Raw genomic sequence first — 6,331 nt, forward strand, 5'->3', positions numbered from 1 at the left:
CACAGGATGGCCATATGAGGGGGTGGGGGCATGACTGTGTGCATGTGTTTATGTGTGTGGAAACTCAACAAGGTGTTTATGTGTGTGTGTCTGTGAATGCATGTGTGGGTGGGTGTGGGCACTCCTCTCCTGCTACCCTGCACATCTGCACTGCTATGCTCCCAGCTGGGCAAGCAGGTGCCCCTCTAGGCACTGAGACATCCCAGGTGTCCACCTGCCTGCCACCTCAGCCACCTCTGCTAAGGGGCCACGTGGGCGATGAACACATTGGGTAATTAAACAGCAGATCAATTCAGCTTAACTTCTAAGAGGAAAGCAGCCATACTTAGCTGATGGAGGGCAGGGCTGTAGGAGAGGTAGGTTGTGCGGGGAGGGGAGGGCAATGAAGAGTTGGCAGGGCAAGGTGGAGGGGTGGCTGCTGGAGACAGCTGTGGAATACCCCTGGGGAGGAGAGCAGATGCCAAGGGGAGGGGAAAGGAACTATGACCAAAGCCACTGACCAAGGGGGCCAGGTGGGACTGGGTGATGGCAGACAGAATGGGAAGGATGGAAAGGAGACACAAGGTAGGCAAGAGGACGAGCTTGTGTCCCTTCAGCTTCCCAGGGGTCCTTTCCTAGTGGGACAGGGGCCACAGTCAGGTTGCAGACATATTAGCTGATTTCTAGGATGCCTCATGACCCACTCCTCGGAGATACTGGTCCTGAGTTCTGCCAAGGGTGCCTAGTCTTTTGGATTGACCACATCCTGCGTGCAGGAGAACTGGTCCCATGTGTGAAAGCCCTGACTATCACTGGAAAGTCACTCATTCATTCATTCAGTGACGTGCACTGAGCACCCACTAAGCACCAGGCTCAGGGTTTGGTACAGGCTGCCACCGAGAGGAATCACCCACTGTCTACCCTGAGGGGACAGAGTGTTGCAAGAAGAAAATGCATACATGGAGAAGTATCCTATAGCAAGGGAGGAGACAGGGACAAAAGGAGTCTGGCTTGGGGGACGGGGCACAGAAGGCTTCCTAGAGTTGGTGACCCCTGAGCTAAGGCTGAAAAACAAGAGCTGTTAACCAGGGAAAGGAGTGGGCATAGGGGGAGGACTGGGAGGGAAGGCACTCAGGCATTGGAGAAGGCAGCGGCATGGGGAGAGGGCTGACAAGAACACCCTCCAGAGATGGCACCTTGTCTATCTGTAGGAACAAGAGGCCAGGGTCAGGGCATGTGCTTTGGGTTGGAGAAGTCAGCATAGTGGGTATGGGAGGGCCTGGGGGCCCACTAAGGAGCTGGGGCTGGTCTTGAGAACAATAGGGAGCCAAGGGTGGTTTTGAGTAGAAGAGGGATGGGAAGGCCCACCTGGGAGGCTGGGTTTTCCAGACCAGAGTGTTGTAACCTGGTCTCCATAGGGGCTGCAGGGCTGGGAGGAGGGATGGATTGGATGAGGTGCGGGGCAGCTTGTCTGGGGACAGCCCCTGAGCTCGGCATGGACCTGCTGGGTTCCAGGCATTCAGGAACACCCAGGGGAGGTGCCTATAGGGTGATTGGAGGCAGAGGTCAGGGACCTAGGAGAACAAGGTGTGCAACAGGGCCCAGGATGGGAATGAGGCCGTGGGCAAGCATGGGCTGGGAGAGGAGGTGTGAGACCAGCAGTGAGAGAGATGGTCCCAGGGACAGCCATGGTGCAGGGGCGGCTAGAAGAGGACATATCTGAAGGGACCGAGACAGTGTGGCCAGGGGGCAGGAGGGGAGGCAGGTATGTGATGTGGACAGCAGTCACTGACAAGCCACATGCTGGTGAGGGGCTGCTCTGTGCATGTCAGTGAGTGGGGGGCTACCAGGGCCTTGGAGGGAGTCCAGCTGGGCAGGAGCTAGCAAACAGCTGCTCTAGGACTGAGGAAGCAGAAAACAAAGTGTGGACACTGTGGGAGGAGTTTAGGAGAGATCAGTAAACAGACAGGCAGAGCTGGACCCATGTTCAGGAATAGCAGGGGTTTTAGAGAGGGGAGACGGATGTGGGAGCAGTGGGAGGAGGGTGGCAGGAGGGATGATGGAGGGAGCGATGAAGATGACATGAAGGGCAGAGCATAGAGCATCTTAGCACGAACAAGGATGTGTGATCTTGGCCAAGCTCATGCCTCAGTTTCCCCATCTGTAACATGAGGGGATCCCCCTCACTCATGGGTACTGGGGAACCCAAGATGAACAAGACAGTGTGGTTCTTGCCTCCGGGCTCTCAGCCAAAGCAGGGCCAGACGAGAAGAGAATCACCCCTCCCGGAATTAATCAGGGAAAGAAGAGTTAAGGCGCTGCCATAGGCTCAGCAGAGGCCAGGCCTGCTCAGGTGCTCACTCCCAGTTGTCCATGGGGAATCCCTGAACCCATCACACTCTCTCCATGGGTTGAGGACAAACACATGCCCTGCCCCTATCTCTAAGATGCTGGGATTCTGCTAGAGGGACAGGAAATGAGGTATACCGAGGGGGCAGGACATGGGAGAGCCCGGCTGGGCATGAAGTTCACACTCAAGGAGATACAACAGGATAGAGGGCTGTGCTCTGGTAATAATGTTTGAGCACCTGTATCCAGATATGCCTGAAGCTCAAAGATCTGGACTTTTAGTTACTTGTACCAATAAATTCCACTTTGTGACTGCAGTAACATGAGTCATGGTTTCTGCCTCCTGATTCATGACCTGAAGGGTGAGAATAGCCCCTGTGCTTGGTCAGGCCAAGCAAGGGGAAAAACTTTCTCAGCAAAGTGAATAGCATGAACAAAGGCCCTGGGGTTGAGAAAAGATTGATGCTGTTGAGGAATTTAAAGAAGCTACTGGGGCAGGGAGCACAAGAGTGGAGGCAGGAGACAGGGAGCTGCCGGAGCTACTGTCTTGGTGAGAGATGAGGGAGTCTGTGGAATGAATGAATCAGGGGTTGAACTGAGCAAGGGGGGATGGTGGGGTCAGCAAAGAGTGAAGAAGACCAGCCAGCAGGGGCTTCCATTTGGGGCTTAGGAGGGAGTCTAGGAGATCCTAGGAAGACTGGAGCCTGGGAGAGGCCAATCCCAGGGAGAGGAAAGGGAGTATGGGAGCAGGCCCAGGATAGAATCCCAAGTAGCAGCTAGACATGGGGCAGGGGGAGGGCAGTGGGGACTGGAGAGGCAGGCCACCTCATTCACTGTGTGATCTTCCCAGTGGGGTTTTTGGTGGCCCTGGCCTGACCATTCCCGGGGTGTGGAAGGGTTCCAGCTAGAGCTGGGACAGGGGAGAGAATGGGGGTGAGAAGCATGAATGAGACTATAGACACCTGGGCTCAGCAGAGAGCATCAGAGAGGCTCAAACAGCACCTTCCAGGCATGGGTCCAGGGAGGGTCTAAGGAGTCCCTCCTCACCCCTCCACCTCTGATGGAGCAGATGAGGCAGTCAATAGGATTTACTGAGCCCCCTTCCCCACCTCTGCCATCATGCCATGTGGGGCTGGGTACAGGCAACACAGGACTGGTCAGGAGGGGCCAGGAAATCACAAGGGGGCATGGAGAGGCTGAGGGGAGGGTGCTCAGGGGAGGCACCAGGTCCATTCCAGGCTGTGTGGCAAGAGCTATTGAAGTGAAGAGGGGCATTCCAACAGTCAGGGGACCAACAAGAGGGGAGTTGAAGTGGTCAGCCTAAAACATCAAGAGGCAAGGTGGGATGCAGACCATCTGCTGAAGTCTTGGCCTCCTTCTCTCTTCCTTGAGATGTGGGTGCCCCTGGGGCTCCTGCGGGAGGGGCAGGAGACCCAAGCCCCGCCCTGAATCAAAGTTCCCCTAGGCCCCACCCCACCCTACCCCGTGGCTAAAAATAAAAGCAACGATAATTTCCCTAAATGAAACCTCCACTTAAACACTTAAAAAGCAATAAAAACTCAATTTTCTTTCTCTCAATTATTTTACTTATTCCATTTTCCAAAAGGTTCACCCTGTTATGAAGATGTATTTTTCCCCATCAGCGGCAGCGTTCTCCGCCATTACTCAAACTGACTCAGCCTCCCTCTGCCGGGAGGGTCGCCTGGTCTCCGCGGCAACCGGGTGCGGTGGAGGACTGTGACTTCACCACTGCTGCCTTGTCGGTGGGGACGCCAAGGGGGCGATATCTGCTCCCCTCCAGCTCGTGCCTCAGATTCCTGGCCTCCCAGCTCTGCCCCTCAGCACTGTCACTCGGCCTCCTTTCCTTCAAACCTCCCCACCAGCCCTTGCTCTCTAGCCCCCGCCCCTCCATTCAGGCCCCTCTGAAGTGGGTGGAGGGAGATGAAGCCTCACGGCCCTCAGACCGGACCGCATGACGCCTGTTTCAGAGGAGCAGGCCCAGTGCTTCATCACGCAGTCCTGACACCGTAAAAATTAGGTTTCCCACGTCGTTAGTGTTTTGTGATCAGCTCCATTTGTAACGTGCCCACCCTGTTGCCTCGTCTCTGCTAATTGTTTTTACTCACTCCTTCCATTTTTAAACTGCTGTCTTGTTGGCTTTTAATTTTTAATTATTGCTGCTTCCCCTTCCTTCCTAATTGGTCCAGGCCCCTACTGAGGTTCCCTGTGCTGTGGCTGCAGCAGGCTCCTTCGGGGTGGCCAAGGCTTGTCCACCACCTGCCCCAGGTTGACCCTGGGGAGTCACAGATTTGCTCCAGAGGCCGGCCACACACCTCACTCCCGGTGCAGTGAAGGCTTCGTGGTCAGGCTCCATCCTCTGAGCACACAATGGGCACCAGCTATACAGGTCTGTGGGGCAGTGATCCTTGGGGGATAGGAGCGACTGGACCCCCCCCCCCCCAAGAACTGTCTTTGTCCTGTTGTGGGAGGGCTGCCTGTGGTCAGCAGTGGGGTGGAGGGAGACACGCACCCCAGCCCTGCTTTCCTCATGGCACTGGGCCTCTGAGATTCACTGTAACAGGACATCAACCTCCTCTTCCACTGCCCAAGGCCCAGAGGTCACTGTCAGCCTCATCTCCAGCCCTTGTTCACACAGGTTCTCCTGCCAGGGAGGCTCTTCCTCCTCTTGGCTCTGCTGAATCCTGCTTAGTGCTCTCTGTCTGTTCATTGGTCTGTCCATTTGTCTATCCATCTGTCCATCGTCTACTCATCTGTCTGTGCATCCCTCTATCTATCCATCTGTCTGCCTGTTGTCAGCCTGTCGGTGGGTCTCCTGGCCTGGTTTTTTGTCCCTCAGTCTGCCAAGGCCCTCTTTGTGTCTGCCCAAGCCTTGGTCCTTCCCCTGGTCTCTGCCCCCTGAGGCCTCATGTTTCCCCTTCTCCATCAGGCACAACTCCATGGAGGCCCTTTCTACATTTTTCTTGGTTACAAATGAGCCAGAGCCAAGTTTCTGGGAAGTTTCAAAATTGAACCTGACCTTCATTTCCCCCAGCCTGAGTCACACACATGTTCCTGCCTCAGGCCTTTGCTCCCAGCAGGTGTCCCTGCCAGATGCACCCTCTCTTCCCCTTGACCCATCCAGTGACCACAGACCCCCCAACTCAGAGCCAGTCTGGGCCCTATTCTAGGTCTGCCTCTCTCTTGCTGTGCAACTTGGGCAAGATCCTTCCCTTCTCTGAGCTCCCAATTTTCTCATCTATAAAATGCAAACAAACCACAGTTTCCACATGGCCTCTCATAGGGCTATTGTGAGGCTCATAGTGGTTCTGGATGGACATGTAGCCACACAACCAGTGGGCAAGGAGGCCAGGGACCCAGTTTTTATCCATCCTTTAGGACCTCTCATCCAGGCCCACCCTTCCCTTCTCTGAGTCCCTCTACCCTTTCCGCCAATGAAGTCATTACTGGACTTCAGGAACTGGGCTCCCTGGTGCCATTTGATCCCCTGCACAACCCTATGAAGTAGGGACCATCAGTAGCCCCAGAGATGTGCCCAAGGTCCCACAGGTAACAAGGACAGAGTAGAATTTGAACCCAGGGCTGCTGCTGCTGGTCTTGGGATTGGTCAGTAGGTGCTGGTAAGCCTGGGTGCTCCAATTGGGATGGGCAGCATCAGCCTTGGTCAGCAGTGTTAGTTCACCTGGGCACTGGACCCACGTTCCCGATGGAGACACACAGGCCCAGAGAGGGAAGAGACTTGCCAAGGTCACATGTGAATCCTGGTGTGGAAGGGCCTCCATCTGCCGGGCTCCTCAGCTCCCTGGTGGCAAGGAGATGGGCCCCCACCCTGCAGGAGAAGGCCTCTCACCGCTGGCTGGCCTGGGGAAGGCATGAATCAGGCTGCGGCCACAGGCGACTGAGGTCTTCTCACTCAGTTTTCCTTTCTCCCTGCCCTGACCTGTTTGCTTCTTCAGTGGGTGAGGGGAGGGCAAGGCCAGGATGG

Source organism: Equus przewalskii, chromosome 15, assembly GCF_037783145.1.
Source record: "Equus przewalskii isolate Varuska chromosome 15, EquPr2, whole genome shotgun sequence".
NCBI classification, from domain to species: Eukaryota; Metazoa; Chordata; class Mammalia; order Perissodactyla; family Equidae; genus Equus; species Equus przewalskii.